The following is a 17,761-nucleotide window of genomic DNA, read 5'->3' as shown; positions in this document are numbered from 1 at the left end:
TTCCCCAGAGTCTCTCTCTGCCCTCGCAGGTTGGTGGACCTGCTACTGTCCTCATCATCATCAGTATTATTATCATTATGCTTTTATTATAATTAATATTCATATCTCAATTAGTAAAGCTGTTTTTTACTGTTTTGGCCTCTGTGCCTGCAACCCCCGGGATTTTTGTTTAAAGGGGTCAAAAAATGAACCGACACGTCCGACAGCACGTGAAGAAACAACGGCGTTGCAGAGATAGCTCCTAAAGTTTGCTAGCAGTCGGCCCCCCGGCACATCCTGTCAATACCACTTAGTTCACATCAAGATGCGACAGTCTGATAGCCGCATAGATTCAACAGGAAAGTTTATACCGGGAGCGGGTTTGCTATGTGGTCTCCCAAGTAAACAAAATAAATCACAAAATGCCAAGAAAGGAGATCCTTTTACACCCATCTTCCTCGCTAAACAGAAAAATGCAACTGCACACCATCTGAATTTAAGTTGCTCACTTTAACTGAACTGAGCCCTGTTGCATGCGGCGACTCCCCCCACCCACATCATCGAAGGCCGCAGAGAGGGCAAAAGGCCCCAAAAAGCCAGTCATGGGTTTTATCACCTGCCTGCGAATCGCGTTGCTGCATTGATGGGGGCGCACAGTTGACTAATTCGTTTGATGCGGGCTGCAGATGGACTTCTAATAAGCAGGAAAAAGGATGCTATGACGCCCTCTTTCCAAGAAAGGTGAGGTTATTCTAACATTTGACATTTAACTCGTATTTGCTTAAGTGCTTTGGTGGGATGAGCCCTTTGACGCCGTATCGCAGCACTCTGTAGTGAGCCAGGTAAGAAGTTGGCGTTGTTGCGAAACTGTGCAGATCCCAGAATGTAAGAATGTCATATTACTGCCTTTTTGTCAGGTCTAAACCTGGAACTTGGGGAACTTTTTTCAGGTCTTTTCCATTGGCTTGTTTGCTGCTGTTGGTCTATAAATCTTTCAGTGGTTTGTCTTTTAACACATAAACCCTCTCAGTCTCTCAGGTCATGTGGTAACAAAACATTGGGAACAAGTATTTAGTTTTTGTATACTCCACGGTGCTCTCCGTATTTGTCATTTATTTTTTTTCTAGTTTATTAATATCTCATGCTGTATTCCAGTATTACCCACCAACGCCGACAAGTAGAAAAGCGAGCGTTGGCCACAAAAACCCAAAGTTTGTCAACAAAAAATCCAAAGATTTTGTGCCGCCCACACTGTTTGACTGACAGCTGATCTGTGGGTAGTGCGTGGCAGGGACACATCAATAAGTGAAAGAAGAAATAATAATAATAAAAGAATGTCAAAGATGAATCCTTTTAGATAAACTGCAAACACACAGTCGGTGACATATTCTGACCAGCAGAGTTAAAACACCCTTAATCTGTGGCTGTGTGGGTTCGAGGCAGCGCGGCATCCAGCCCGCTTCCAAACCCGTCTCCAGATCTGAGGTCCGGCTGGCTCGAGCTGAAAGCGTATTGACCCCCGAGCGGGGCGTGACACGCCGCGGCACTGTGACCATTATTAATAATGAGCATGACACACGAGGCGCCGGCTCGGACGTTTCGACAAACAGGTCCGTGACCCCCAAAAACAATTAGAGGCGATTGTCGTGACCTTTATGTGCGACCCACCCTGGAACGCGGGATTGAAAATAATGAGTCTGGCCGCGGTCATTACCTGTGGTGGAGGCGTGTGAGGCTGTGTGTGCACTGCTGTCAGAGAGCAATCGGATGGCAGATACACTCGTCGTGGCGCGCGGTTTCTGTGTTTTGCCGTCAAAAAAAAGTTGCACCGACAGCCCACACGGTGTTGTTCTGATGTCAGAGCGTTACTTCACACGCACGTGGGCAAATTCCATTCCGGACCGCGTATCTGGTTTGTGTGTTTCCAGATTTCAGTGAATTTTAAGTTCTCTCCAACTTGGCTGATGTCAGCAAGACCCTGGCAGGAGGGAGGCTCTGCGTCCGAGCAGGCAAACTGTGGTGGTGTCTGAAGATTTGGACAAACGTTTGAGTCCTACATGTGGGCATCCAAGTCCTCTTTCTTTCTGGCGCTCGCCTCCCTCTGCCTCTTTCTGTCATCCCGTTTCAAATGCGATCGGCTGCGACGCGCCGAGCCGCGTGAAAGTTACCAACAATGTAGCCAGTGCATCAGTTTAAAAGATCAGCGTCTCTCTCCGTCTCTGTCTGTCTCTGTGGCGCTCAAACACACACACACACACACACACACACACACACTCATTCCCAGTCTCTCTCTGTGTGTTTACAGTGTGCTTGCCATCCACAGAGCAGGCTAGTAGCGCTTTGTTGTGCCTCTCTGGTCCCCTTCCTCATTTGCCTTTGACAACACTGATAATCCCCCAACAAGATCCCCCATTCATTCCCCCACCTACACACACACACACACACACACACACACACACACACACACACACTAACAAACACTTCCAGATGCTCAGAAGCACATTCACATACACAAAACCCTCCACACACAAATACAATCATGCACAGAGCGACGCGCACATACACTAGGTGCCAACCATTGCCATGGCAACTCCAATCAGCAGAGGCTCCCTTTCCCCCTATTACAGCGGAGATATGACAGTTTCTCTCTCCTTCTTCCTGCCCTCCTTGCATTGTGATTTTTTTTTTTTTTTCTTCTCTTCCTTCGCCCGTTCTCATTCACACCCGGCGATACGAATCATCACTGTGAGTCAAAAAACAATATATATATTCATTTTAAAAGGCCCAGGCCAGCATGATGGCACTCGCCTGAGGAGAGCTGCAGGGTGGCCACTTGGGTTCAAACGTTGGCAAGCGAGAGATGTGTGTGTTTTTCCTGCCTGGTCTGATCCTAATTCCTCGTGTTCACATCCTACTTTTGCTCTGCATTCAATTTGGATCCCGATTTCATTTCATTCCGATGTTTGAAAACAGATCTGTCTAGTATGATGAAGCGACTTGTTCATTATCTATACCCACTTGTGCCATGCAGGGTTATGGAGGGCTTGGAGGCCAAGAGATGTCGGTGTATTAAATGAGTCCGCGCTTCACATTATACATGCGATACAGGAAGTCGTGTGCTTAATGACTTATTTTTATGCACGCTATTTGAAACATATGACTGAGCTGTTTCTGCTCAGAGAGAAGAAGAAGAAGAAGAAGAGGAAGTTGTTTGAAGAAGCTCTTAAAAGAAGATCTTAAAAGTGGCCAAGACGACATGTTTCAGTTCTTCTTCTTCTTCTTCTTCCTCTTTTTGTCTGAAATTTTTTGGCAGTTGGTTTTTGCTCCCGGTTGGCAACTCGTATCCTTTCTCTTTCTTCTCCCTTATTTTTTTTTTTTTTTTTTTTTTTGTGCAGCCACATAGCCTATACTACCAATTTCTAAAACAAAGCATGTGTGGCCCAGCTTATTCGCTCCGAACCAATTAATGGAAAAGGTGCCTAACTTCCCATTTTTTCCTTTTCAAGGGGAAGTGGACGCCAGGAGCTAATGCCTTCCGGTCCAATAGCCGCGCTAAAGTAAAATGTTCAATTAATGGCAAACTGTCTTAAAGAGGGTTTGATTCAAAGAAGCAATTCAGCTGGGGAAGATGTATCTATTTGCACGGCTCCCCCTTCTCTGCAGGATGCAGCTTTTGCAGTTGAGATATCTCTCAGCCCACTGGCTTGTGAGGTCCCATCGCCTCCAAGCCTGCCTCCCGTGGTGGACTGTTCCCTTTGAAGCGCAGACAGTGCAGAGAAAATACCCAGATTTGTCCAACATTGGGTTTCCTGCTCTGGTTGATGAAGCTCCCTGCTGGACGCCCCAACCTCTCAGGCTAATGGCTCACGAGTGTGTGATAGTGTGATATACTGCACACATGGCTGTGTTCTGCATTTTTGGAACACAATGTCTGCCAGTTGTGTCTGATGGGCTGTGCAGCCGGATGATTGACAGCTTACTCGGTTTATATTGAGTGCTCTTCACTCGTCGGCGGGTGATTTGGGGCGATTTTGACAAGGTTTGACAAAATACAGGAGATGGATTTGCACTTGGGAAATTATACTTAATGGGGAGACAAGGGTGGAGGGAGTGAAGTTTTAGTGTTTACCATACATCAATCACGATGATTGTCAGCGTTTGTTTTGCAAGTATAAAACTATTTTCAAGTTACAGTACAGATTGAAGTCACTCATGGTAAATACGGTTAAAAGTAACATGTTGAATGCACAGAGTGTAATTTCAGCCACACGGGTGAGTTAGTCTTGAAGCTGCTACCTTGAGTAAGTTACACATTTTATGGGGTTTGAACACTGTTGGAAACATTTGGGATCATGTAGATTAGTGTTTTTTCCAATCCTGTTTATTGGGGCTGCATGATTTAGCAGAGCAAGGGGCCCCAATTAACAATATCAATAATGTTTTTGAATGTATTTATAACAGGAAAAAGACTCCCGCACACTATCCACTTGACTTGCAATTAAGTTTATTGACAACAACATTTTGGCACTAAGACTTAATTATGAAGTTACACTGGATTTTGCACATCACAATTTGAAAGTACTGCAGGGAAGCAAAGTTGGCCTCCTCACCCCTGATGGCCCCTCCTCCCCTCCTCCCCTCCTCCCTCTCCCGACTGGCCGTTGAAAAGGACCATTTAGGGTCCATTCACATCAAAGACCCCCCTCAGACACTTAATGGTGCCATTGTTGTTCCCTCTTCAAAAGAAACAGAGGTGAGAGGCGGAGGAGAAGAAAGAAAGGGAGAGGAAGATCATGTTTTTACATAACCGCTCTTAAACTAGTGCTTTCCCTTTCTCTCTTCCTCTCTCTCTTTCTCTCTCACACACACACTGCAATAAAAAAACGTCTTGGCTCCTAATCAGTAATATATTTTAAAGCAGTTAAAACACTCTGTTAATTAGGTGACTGTTCCTCTGTTTCCAAATTAAATCAACTTTTTTTGAAAAAAAAAAAGAACTTTCTCCACTCCAATGACATTATCTCCTTCAAAGATGGCCGCTGGCTTTAGCAGCTACTGAACCACATCTGACTCTCAACTGGGCTCGTAACCATGAAAACCACACACTGTTCACTTACAGATGGTGCGCACACACGCACACACATGCACCCAGACGCTCGTGAAACCCAGCCAATCCGACAGCGACGCTTCCAACTCGCAACTCTGATGCGGAATTCATCTCGAGAGTATCCAAAGTGAACGCTGACACACATCAGACTCCTCTCGCAGGATTTGAAGTGTATACTTAGCAGCTTTTCACTAATGAGACCGTTAATGGGAAACTGTGGGTCTGCGGTGTAGGAGCTTCGCCGCAATTAGACAGGAAGTGTTTAGGGGGAAATTGCTGATTTAAAGATCCTTGTATCAGAAATACTGTCAATTGTACTGATTTTTTTTTTTTATTGTAGTAGTTGTGGTGGTAGTAGTGGTAGGCGTAAATAGCAGTGATATGAATAAAGGCGTGTAAAGCATTTAACCTTGACTAACATAAAGTCAAACTCAACTGATAGTATCTCACCAGGAAGCTCTTCTTCTTTCAATACATCGGCTGTAAAGATCAGCAAACTGAATATTAGGTCAGCCAATCAGCGAGCGCTGCCCGAGGAGACTCAATAATTTACTAATTAATTGATAATTCATTAAGAAATAAATACTATTATTTCACGAGACTTTTGACCTCAGGGTGGATTCCCATTATGTCAGTTTTGCACCACAGGAGCTTTGTTTTAACGTCTCCCCAGATTTAGCCCAGACCAGAGTTCATTATTGGCATGAGACACATGAACATATAATATACCAAAGTAGAAAAATTAAAAGTATAGAATGTCAGAACATTTAACACAGAGAAAGCTACAGAGAAACAATAAGCCAGCATATCTATTTCTGTCCTAAAGTTCCTTTTCTGTCAACATTTCCAAAGAACTTGTTTTCACATTTTCTTAAATTTAGACTGGGTCATGGTTTCTACGTAGTTGTAAACATTGTTTTTATATAGCCATGATTTGTGTTCTGGCGTAAGCATCATTTGCTTTTTGAGTGATCTGCAAAACGACTCAAAGGAGTTTTGTGACGCTCGACTGTAGACACAGCAGAGCTGCCGGGAGTGAAACTACACACCAAAGAGTGCTTAACTGTGCTCTAGGGTGACATCCCTGTTTACATGCAGAGGTGGGTTCACATCAAGTCGGATTCAAGTATATTATTACATCTGTGGAGGTTTACATGAATACGATATAGTTCAATCGAACGTTTAAAAACCTTTAAAAACAGCATATCCTGCTTTATTGTCTAATCTATTATAAATGGGACCATAATTTATGGAATGAACATCATGCTGTATCGAAGACAACTTGAACCGAGAGTTTAAGACCATAAACCCTGTTGGAAACTGTTTATTGAGGTGATGAATCAAGTGAGAAGTAGGGTCATTTTTTCATAAGCTCACATACAAACGTGCTACTTTTTGCAACCAGTGGAGACGCTCCATGCTGCACCAGGCCAGGCACTCCAGAAGCTCCGACCATATTTAATACAGTCACTGGTGTTTATTAATCAATCTTGTGTCTTCCAGAGTAGAGCCGCATTTAATAAAGTTAAATGAAATAAATAAATGCAGAGCAAACACCATTAGACCTTGAAATGCAGGAACAACTTACAAAGCATGCCTGAATAATTAAATTAATGAGTATCGCCACGGAGCCACGGAGGAATGTCCATCATTAGGTATAGTGATCCGTCCGATTAGATTTGTATAACGGTGCTGATGGTACTGATAAGGAGCACTCCCTTATACATACAACAATAATAACATCACACATACTCTCCTTATTTAGATGGGATTTATACGTCGTTAAAGGAAATAAATGACAGGTTAGAAAGTTGAGCTCTCTTAATTATATTTCATAATTAAAGCCTGTGCAGAGATTGTAATATTAGGGCAGACGAGGATTCTGCTAATCTGGTTACAAAAGAATGTCACTTCTAAAGCTTTTCTTATTTCTTAACAAAGCCCCACTTTAGAAATACAAGTCAGACACTTTCTTTTTGACACTTTCCTCAAATTCAGCACATTCAAAAGGAGTAATGGTGTTAAATCAGGAGTTTATAAAGAGGGTTTGGGTTTATTTTTAAAAAATCTAAATTCATATGCACCCATACTTCTGTAGGGTATTTATTTAATTGCAATGTAGAGTCACCTGGCCATTGCTGTAAGCTGTTTTTTTTTTCTTCCTTGTGAAAATGTTTCCCTAAAAACCAAAAACGGTCGTCCAGTAAATGTCTGTGTATTAACGCGCCATGCCTTCAGACAGAAAATTAAAACGCGCCGCATCAAAAATCAACTTATCTAGGTCAGAGCCAAACATGAGTCAAGTCTGGTTTGGCAGAGACAGCAGTCACATGTCTCATTCATCATCGTGGCGGTACACCCATGACAGTTGCGCCTCGCTATAATTGATACGGTATAAAACCATAACCATGTAGCTGCAGCGAGCCCACGGGGTCGCCGCAATCAGCCAGAAGCACCAGGCCACATTTGGCCGGCAATCTCAAGCTCCGTCCAGTCTGTCCGTGTCACATTTTTAAGAGAAATGATGAAAATTCTTGATGCGTCGTCGAGTTAAACTCCACAGAGTTAGTGTAGTGGCGTTAATCCCGATGTGGGTGGTGAATTGGGACGATAAAGTTGCCGTCCCTCCATGCCAACTGTAAATTTTCAGTCTTATCATATTCTTTTTGTGGACACCAGATCAAAAATTTTCCCCTGAAGGTGAAATGAGTCTCATGAGTTTGGGTGTTTGCCATATTGAAACTGTGGTCTAAATGTAACTCAGTGGTGCTGCATGCTGGCTGGAGGTGCTTGGCCCTTATACTGAAATACTACAAACACATAATGTTCCTGCCCCTACACACCCAGACTTATTATTCAATTGCAGGTGAGTTACAGACACAGGTGTATCTAATTGCATCTAACCTTCCCTCGAAGATGCAGACTCACTTGTGCCCGGGCTGTAAAAGCCGGAGCAGCTGCATTTCCAGGGACGACACCTCTCTCTGACCTTGGGTTGAGAGCTGTCCGCTCGCAGGAATTTGGTCTGGATTTGCTGCAAAGTTTGGAGGATCCAAATATTTTAATCGCGCTCATTTGGAACAGAAGACCAGATGCTGTCTCCGGCTACGACTGTGAAGGTAAAAAGCACAAATTAATTTGACTGGCTTGGGGTTTTTTTTTTGTTTTTCTTTTGCCAAATAGTCTGTTTGTTGCTGAGACTTAATTAGCCCACTGTGTGCTAATTAGTGACAATGCACTTTAAACACAGGCATATCAACAGTATCTTTTAGCACCTGGCTGTTGAAAGCATAGGGGGAGACTGCAGTAACAAAACATGTAGTTAACAAAGGCTTGCTGATGACCTGAAATGTGAATTCGTCATTTAAATAAAATACTATAATAAAGACACCTTAAACCTGCCATAAGTGATTTTTTTTTGGCAGCTTAGAGGTAACAGGAACATGCTGTGATCACAGCATTGACATGTTATCGGCTTTCAGCTCGATATAGTGAAACAAACCCCAAATTATCTGTTCTGTAATCTGTTATCTGTTTTTTGTTTGTTTTTTTAACTTATGTAGTGAGTTAAATTACATCACTTATGCAATATATTTGTTTCCTTATTATAACCACAGCAGTGATCTTTTCCTAACCTACGTTTTTGTACCAAAACCTAGCCAAGAAGTTTTTGTATCCCTAACCTTAGAAAGACAAACATAAGTACTTTTGTTGCTAAACTTAGCAAGTCATTTTTTAGCTAAACCTAACCTGACAAGTTCTTTTGTCAGCTAAACCTCACGAAGTGGTTTTGTTCACTTAACCTAACCAAGTATTTTTTTGTGCTTGAAACTAATCAAGTAAATTTTGTGCCTAATACTAACATACCTGCAACCATTTCCTTCTGGCTGGTACTCTCCAATAGACACCTTAGTTTTATATAGTTTTCTCATTGGGAGTCACTGGCAATCAACCTATTTAGATGTCAGGTATGAGGAGCCAAAGCTTCCTCTTTTCTCTGTAAATCTTTATCTTTAAGATCCAGATCCTGATGATGAAATTCTTAGCGAGGATCGGCAAACAGAACCAGCGCTGACGGGCTCATGCAGCCCAGGCACGGGGAAGTAGTCAGCACTGTGAGAGATCTTTGTTTGCGTGTATTTGTTTTGTGATGTGTGGTGAAGTGAGGCTCATTGATTAAACATGCCATTTGCATAAACTATTCTGGGACCAGCCAAGGAGGAGGAAAATGAGCAGCAGCAGCAGTGCTGAATGCAAACTTGGAGTGTCTTGAAGACATGTCCAGTGTTGCAGCATGTTTAATCTCGTGTGTGTTTTGAAGGTGTGACGCGACCTGTCGCCCCCTCTCCCGGTAAACGTCTTCACTGTGTTTGCCTTGTCGGCCATGTATCATCATCCATCTTTACCTTGGTCGAGCATGGCTTCACTCGAGGTCAGGGCGTGTTTGATAACACCTCGCTATCTCCTCTTTATCTCCATCTAAATTACAACTAGCGCGGGCCACCTTACAGAGCTGCGGGAGCGCATACCAAACGTACCCGCTGCGTCGCCCTCCTCTCTGCTCCGCTGCAGCCCGAGACTCAGCCAAAGGTTGATAAACACTGACAGTCGAGGCGAGGTATTTCCATGACTGACGGTTATTGACTCGGCGATATGGTGATTTGTTTCTGCGCTGCGGCACAATTGATTAGCCATAAGGAAACTCAGGAGACGTTATTGGATTACTATTCAGAAAGATTGAGTGTCAGTCTCCATCGGATTCCATAGCTCATCCATCTCGCTTTCTCTCTCTGTCTTTCTCTCTTCAGAATATATTAGTCATTTTCAATAATAGCAGGCTGATATGGAGGCGTCTCCTGTCCCCCATTTGATATTCTATATCCATGGCTAAATAATGATGGATCCCTGGGCTTGTCTTGTTCACCTCATCCGCCTTTTCCTTCTTTCTCCTGTGCCCGTCTTTCTTATTTTCTGTCTGTCTGTCTGTCTTGAGTCTGTCATCCTGAAATTAAGGGAGCATACCACTGATTTCACACAGGAAAGTCCTCTTACAGTTGTGAGCCATGCGGTGTCTTCTGTGGCCTTAGAGGGGGATTTCTGAGCCAAGATAATAACCACTGCTGATATCATGACAGTGGCTTCGGCTTAAAGTCCAGAGTTAAGATCTAGTGTTTTTCCACCGTGAAACCAGACATCGACCCCTTTTGCGATTTTGACCATCCTTGTTCTACTGCGTGTGTCCCAAGTACCCCCAACTCAAGAAGTGTGATAAACCCCTTTAACCTCTAAAACCTCACTAACCTGCACGGAGTCAGTGAGGTCTTACTTATAAAGTGAGCATTTTAAGATGAAACACAGTACTGAATAATAGTCGGTCTCTTGTGTTTTATGGTTTTTCTGCCAAAAAACGAAATACAGCTTTGTATTTCCTATACATTTCAATCTAGACAACTAAGTTTGTCAGTGACCACAACTGTTGTCTTCTTTTTCCCCAAATACTATAAGTACCACCTTGAATGTATGTAATTAGTTTCTACCTTTTGCCTTGAAGACATTTGAAAAAGTCTGAAAAATCACTCTGCTATATCACATATACATGAAATGTTCAGTAAGTATTCTAAAACTAAATTGGACCAAAATAATGTGTATAATAACCTACGAAAAACCCGCCGCAAACAGGTCAGATGCTGAGATTAATGGTTAATCTTCTTCTAACTTCCTGGAGGAAAAGCCATCTGAAAAGGTCCGGCACTGAAAACCAATGTGCATTTTTAAGATATCACAGCTCAAAACGTGCTCCGACACTTGGACAGGAAGACGGTTAAATTCTTGAAAAGATGCTAAAACGACCCGATGTGTCAGATCGACTGTGCATACAATGATGCGCGTGTATCATATTCCCATTTGATAGGACGCCGCAGCTATAAAACGATCACCCTTTGCGTTACTGGCGTTAACTGAGACGTGGCGAGTTAATACACGACATGAATGTGATACGTCTGGCTTTGCGTGTGTGTGTGTGTGTGTGTGGCTGGGACTCTCCCTTGCCCCTAGTTGCCACTCCGTCTCATCTCAAGGAGACAAAGATATGGTCCATATTGCATCCGCTGGTGCATATCAAGGTCAATCAGTGGCAAAGGGATGCACAGTGAAGCAAGTGCCATTTAAGACTCTGCGTATGTGTGTGTGTGTATGAGGTGACACGGGGCGTTCACTTACACGACTGACACAGATGTTACCTTTGTGGTCAGAAGGCTGTAAGTCAATTAGGTTTGGCTAATGGGGCCGAGTGCTTAGCTGCCTCCGACACGCACGCGAACACACACGCACACACACGATATTGATAAGATTACAATGGTAATGCGAATGCACCAGGGTTAAACCACATTAAGGGAGCCGCCTTTCACAAAGATATTCGCTTTTTTTTTTTTTTCCTAAATTGTCAGCCATCTTATCCTAAGTGCCATGCTCTGCTGCTCTTCTCTGCCTCTTTCTGTTAATGGGGACTTCTCTTCTTTTGTGTGCCCTTCGCTGCCGTCTTCCCTCCATCCTCCCGCTCCCCCTCAGCAGATGCACGGCGAATCTCCACCTTCGCCTCCCCTCAAGCCCGTCTGTCTCCTCGTCTCCGAGACCTTTCTTCGGAGACACGTACAAAATGTTTCAAACCCCAACACGATATAGAGTCGAGCTCCACATTCTTGTCTGTTTCCTCCTCTTTCCCTTTCTGTATCAGCCTTTTCATCTGTTGTCAAAGCGAAGGTGGGGGGAAGTAGAAAAGTGGATAAATTAAGGAGGGGATAAAAGAGCAACAGCTTGTCATTTTTCAACATTTGCTTGGTTCCGGCTTGTTGAATGTAAGGATTTGCTGCTTTTCTTTGTCGTCATAGTTAATGAAGAGTCTTTGGGCTTCTGACTGTTTGGTTGAACAACAGCAGCAATTTGAAAATGTCACTTTAGGCTCTATCACATTTCTTTTTCGATAAAGCTAAAATGTGTGACAAAATAGCATTAGAGCTGAGCCGCAGTACCGCAGCAATGCTCTGAACTTCAAACGTTGTCTACAGATGTAAGAAAGCATGTTTGTTTGGTAAAGAACCCCTAAAAACTGTCACACTTAATAGTTTTTTCAGTGAAAATAAAAACTGCGACGCAAAAATGATCACTCATACTACTCGTAGATCATTTCCCAAATCGCGATATTACTTTTTGACCCCTAGACTAATTTGCCACATTAAATGATAATGAAAATTAACATTGCATGCCTAGTAGACACAACTTGATATACTCATGCCGAAGAGCTCCACGAGTGACGCTGTTGCACTGAGTGACATGTTCTGTCAGTAAAATAAACACCTCATTTTATTTTGAATTAACCCCACATGCTGAAAACACTCCCTAAACCGCCGAATGTGTATTCATCCGCCACTGAAAATAGTCCCCAACCGACGCGTTATCTACTCGCATTTGACAGGGTCGTGAAATTATTGCAGGGAGAGCCAGATGGATTGATTCTCAGTTTGGGCCTGACCCCTATAAGGTTCTATACCAATGGCAGTTTAAGCCTCCGAGGACGATACTTGCATTGAGGTGATACATTCCATCCACGCGCAGTATAAATAGGTGAATCTTTATCAAAATTACCCATAGATGATGTAATGTTACAGCATGTCTTTGGTCACAGTTACACCATGCATACATAACGTTTAAGCTCCTGACATCATACGATAAAGACGTGATTCTTCTTCTCCTGCTTCACAGCTGCAGCGCCGAGACGTGCTGCACTTTTATCTCCCACCCGACCAAACTCTCTCTCTCTCTCTCTCTCTCTCTCTCTCTCTCTCTCTCTCTCTCTCTCTCTCTCTCTCTCTCTTTCTCTCTCACTACCATTACCATGCACTCGTCCTCCAGTGTCCCCCCCCCCGTTTTTTGTCAGGCGCTGATCTTTCCTTCCTTCGGAGGGCCAAGCGATAAAAAAGGCCCCGCACGGTAAACAAGCCGTGGAGAATGGCCTCTTGTCGTCTTTTTTTTTTAATCGTTATTATCGCCTCTTAATGCTGCACTCACTCCTGCCATGATGGAGCGGGGTCGGAGCAAACATCCCCCCCCAGCACCACCATGTCAGGGAGGGGATCACTACTGTACACACTCCTATACACACACACACACTGAAATGTAAATTTACATGCACAAATGCAATCTGAAAGTGGATTTCTCTGTTTTTTTCTGCCCTCAACAACAGCTTTTATGTCAAGCATGACAAAGATTAGCTGTAAACATCTGCGTGGAAGTTTTTTTTTTACGCACTTGTATTTCTATTGTTCAAGGAAAAGTGCTCAACATGACAGGTATTATACTGCTGTCTGGAAAATATGTGTTGTAAGCCCACCCCCCTTCCCCGTGTCTCTCTCTGGTCTTCTAGACTAAAAAAAGAGGGGTGGGGGGTTTTGGAGGGAACAGGGTGGCGAAGGTCACTTTGATGTGACTATAAAGACGCGCAGCAGGGCCGGTGGAAAGAGATGAAAGAGACGGAGCAGAAGTAAAATAGATCCTGGCGGAGGAGCGAAGGGAGAGGAGACGCGTCCTCTCTCCTGCCTCCGCAACATACAGGGGATAATGATGCCGTGTCACAAACAAAGGGCTGGCCGGGGGAACGGAGCGGGCGTCTCGCAATTAAAGTGAGCAAACAACATTTCATGAAGCACGCTGACAACAGCGACGGGGGTAAGATGCACGGCGGCGTGGCCATCTTTGGCGTGAAACGGGCTCAAACGCGGAGCCCGTTTTGTTAAATTACCATTTATCAAAATGGGAGGCATTTGGCAAATCATCCAGTGTGAATTATTTACTGAATGATTTAGAAAGTCTGCCTTATTATTTTTTTTTCATCTGCACCCTGAGATGCTTTAGATATGCCGACGCTCAAGCAAATGAGATGTGCCTGGATGGATGTCACAAGGGGCCTGCACGCTGCTCTTAATATCTCAATCGCTTCAATGCATAATCTACCATCAAGTGTGTTTGCATGTACGGCATGTTGCTAAAGGTTTTGCCCGCTGGAGCCCTGCTCTCCCCACCGCCTTGGCTCGATGCAGTTGCCTGCCCCCATTAGGCCGAGTCGTGCACTGCAGGCAAACCACCCTGCACTCCGACGGGCTCCGAGCAGCAGTCACTGGGTATGACTCCACACTACACTCACTGTTTTGTCATCCCTTTCTGAGCGAGCGGCTGACAAACTGATCTCAGCAAACCGCAAGATGTCAGATTAAGTGCGTCAGAGCGTACGACAGCACTGATGGACAAGAAAAAAAAGAAACCCAAAAAAACCTGAAGAGCGAGATCATGAAATCTTGTGTTTTTTTGGGGGGGGGGGGAACGTCTCCTGAAAATCAAAACACCGCGTTCCTCGCGCAGCTCCACTTTGAGGTTTTCCGTTTTCTGTCTGGGTGCGTGCGCTGTTTCTAACTGCAGCTGAAAGTGTTTTGATGATTGAGCTGTTTTTGGGTGGGTGAAGGTAAAAAGAACAGAAGCGCGCACAGAGAGGGGAGGAGGAAGGGAAGGGAAGGAGGAGTGGTAAGACGGCAGACAGACACCAGATGTTTCCATACAATCCAACCAAGCAGCCAGCATAGCAGGAAGATTAGTGTATGCCGTACAGTAGGTTGGAGTGTGTGTGTGTGTGTGTGTGTGTGTGTAATTATTGCCCTGGCCAGGGCTTGCCCATAGCCTGGGTGGCCCATCAGGAATTTGACAGTCTAGAAATAGCACCAGATGTGAGAGATCTGTGATTTGTGCCTCCTGGTGCAAAAAGGAAGAGATGCTTCTCACTGGAAGAACTGGTGTGGGAATATTTGAGAATATCTCAGTGTGTTTGTGTGTGTGTGTGTGTGTGTGTGTGTGTGTGTGTGTGTGTGTGGGTGTGTGTGAGCGTGTGGGTGTGTGTGTGTGCAGGCAGATGCGATTATAAGATAAAGATCAGATGAAACTTTAATGATCCCAAGGGGGAAATTGGGTCAGAGCAGCAGCAAAGAAAAGGGTGAAGGAAAGAAAAAAGAAACATAACGAACTGAACATTTTTCAAGATTAAAGATGCGGATCCTATTGGCTTTGAAAGAGCTGACGCCCAAACCGTGCCTCGGTGTGTGTGTGTGTGTGTGTGTGTGTGTGTGTGTGTGTGTGTGTGTGTGTGTGTGTGTGTGTGTGATCACTGTGTCACTGCGCAGGTGTCATCCCTAAAAAAATAAAAATGGTCGGAAAGCTCTGTCATTGCTCGAGGTGTCAACCCAATGTGTATCAAAGGGGATCCCTCCTTGACCCTCACTTCTTGACGTGCTTACAATGCCCAGACCTCCTCCCACACACACACACACACACACACACACACTGGAGATGCCGATAGGGTCAAGTCGAGGCTATCTCTGGCTTATCTCCCCCCACCATTAGATCTAAAGCCGCGTCTGTCGGCGACGAAGAGAAGAAAAGCTTGAAGGCCTCGACCGGGATCACAAGAAGACTTTCACACAGTTTCCTCCTTGAACCCCACACAACTGGCTGACGGGAGGAGAGGTGCCGAAGGAGTGGAAGAGGTAGAGAGGTGTGTGTTTGTGTGTGACGGAGACGGGGGGGGGCGGGGGGGAGAAAGAGAGGGAGAGTTATCAGTCATGCTGTCAGTCTCCGGGGCAGGTTGTGATAAGAGAGGCAGTATGGCAGCGGTTGGTATCTATCTCTCCCCTCTTCTGTCTCTCCCTCACACACACACACACACACACATAAAAGGGGGGGGGGGGGAGAAAGACCCTGTTGTGTTCCCCTCTGCCACCCATGAGTGAACACAGCGCAGGTGTGCCGGGGTGAGGAGTTGGACTGTGCGGCAGCCATTTGTCGACTGTATTCCGGGGCAGAGAGGGAATACAGATGGTGGGACCGGAGGGGGGGGATACAGCAGGAAAAAGGGGGTTCACATATTGCAGCTGCAGGTTAAGTGTTTGATTTCACTGCCGCGGTACTAAAAATGCCTGTGACACCGAGACATGCAGTGTCCTGTGGCTTTTTTTAAGCCGCGGCTCATACTATAGCATGCCATGTGCTTGCAAGGTTTTCCTTTCAGGTTTCATGCAGCATATCTCCCCATTACTCTGTGATAAATGTCCATGTTCCTCCTCTCTAGTTCAGCTACATATGTGTATATATATCTTGAAATATAGACATAAAGATGCATTTGATGTTCACAAAACTTTTATAATTGCTCCGTAAATGGAATTCCCATAAGATGTACTGCATGATTTTGAGGTAACTGTACTCCACTTGAGTATTTTCATGTTACTGCTGCTTTAAACTTCCACTCCACTAGATTTTGGAGGCAAATATTATGCTTACTACTCCGTGGAAAACGTTATTTTGCAGATTGCGGGCGTCATCCAACAAATCCTCATACATAGAGGCAGAATAAGTCGATTCCCAGAACAGCACATCATGGCCCCCCGGCTGTTGCACTGTACCGGTGAAAGGTGTGCGGCGCGGTCGCAGTGTGTTTTCAGTTTAGGCTGGGAAAACTACTAGGTTTATGGAAATATTGTTGTTTGGGTTCAAATTGCTACGCTACTTTACAGTTTTTGCTTTTTATACGACTGCGCCTGGCTTCCTCCTTAGAAGTCGGAGGTTGCTACCTGACACGACGAATACATTTGAGTTGCATTAGCCAGCTTTCATAGTTACATGGTTGCTCCAGTATGACTCTTGGGTGCTCTGTACAACGTTAGGAAGAAGCAAAGGGTATTCTGCCACATGGCTGGACGTGCGTCACCCACGGGTTCTCATATTCGATCGATGGAAAACCTAAGGAAAAAAAAAAACAACAGCGTCGACCATAGTCTGATTGACGGGTGGTCTCCGGGAAGTGCAGCATAGCATCTAACATGTTGCCAAAACACAAATGCCAATGCATTTACCAGCCAAGAATCATATACTGGGAGGCTGCAGTGCATGTATCCCCCCGTGGGATAAATACAAACACATTCCACCCACGACATTCCCTCTGTATCTCTATCTTTCTCGGGTTCTCTCCTGGACTGTTGCCCTCCATTAGCCATGCGTTGACCCAATATTTTGGGGGGGTTGAAAGCTGATGGCGGGGGCAGAGATGTTGACAAATGGGAGAGGGGAGTATCGGATGACCCCTGGGGACTGGGAGGAGGGTTGGGGGGGGGGGCAGAACTGAAAGTGACCCAGTGTTGCTTGAAGGTTTTTGTGTTGGCTGGTGTTTTCTGTCTTTATCTCTCTCTATCTCTGCGAGGGGGGTCATTCTGGGGGGTTAAGCGTAGATTAGCCCCGTCTCATCAAACAGCTGAATCGATGCTTTCTCATTGATAAATACATAAACGGAGCGCAGACTAAAACACGCGGCAACACTTTATAATCAGTAAATGGTAAATTTAGCATCAGATGGTGATGAAACCTTAACAATTGCTTTAAAATGGTTGTTTAAATTCACCATTTATCAACGGCGGTTCATATAAAGTGTTACCGAACAGTCTTTACAAGCATTAAAACAACTCCGCGATACCGCACGTGGCAAACTGGTTCATGCCAGCATGGTCTCCCCCCCCACCACCACCACCACCACCCCCAGAGGCTCAGATTAGCCAATCATGGAGACGTCTGACAGCCGCCGGTTCCCCC

Source organism: Acanthopagrus latus, chromosome 24, assembly GCF_904848185.1.
Source record: "Acanthopagrus latus isolate v.2019 chromosome 24, fAcaLat1.1, whole genome shotgun sequence".
NCBI lineage: Eukaryota > Metazoa > Chordata > Actinopteri > Spariformes > Sparidae > Acanthopagrus > Acanthopagrus latus.
This window is presented reverse-complemented; position numbering follows the sequence as displayed.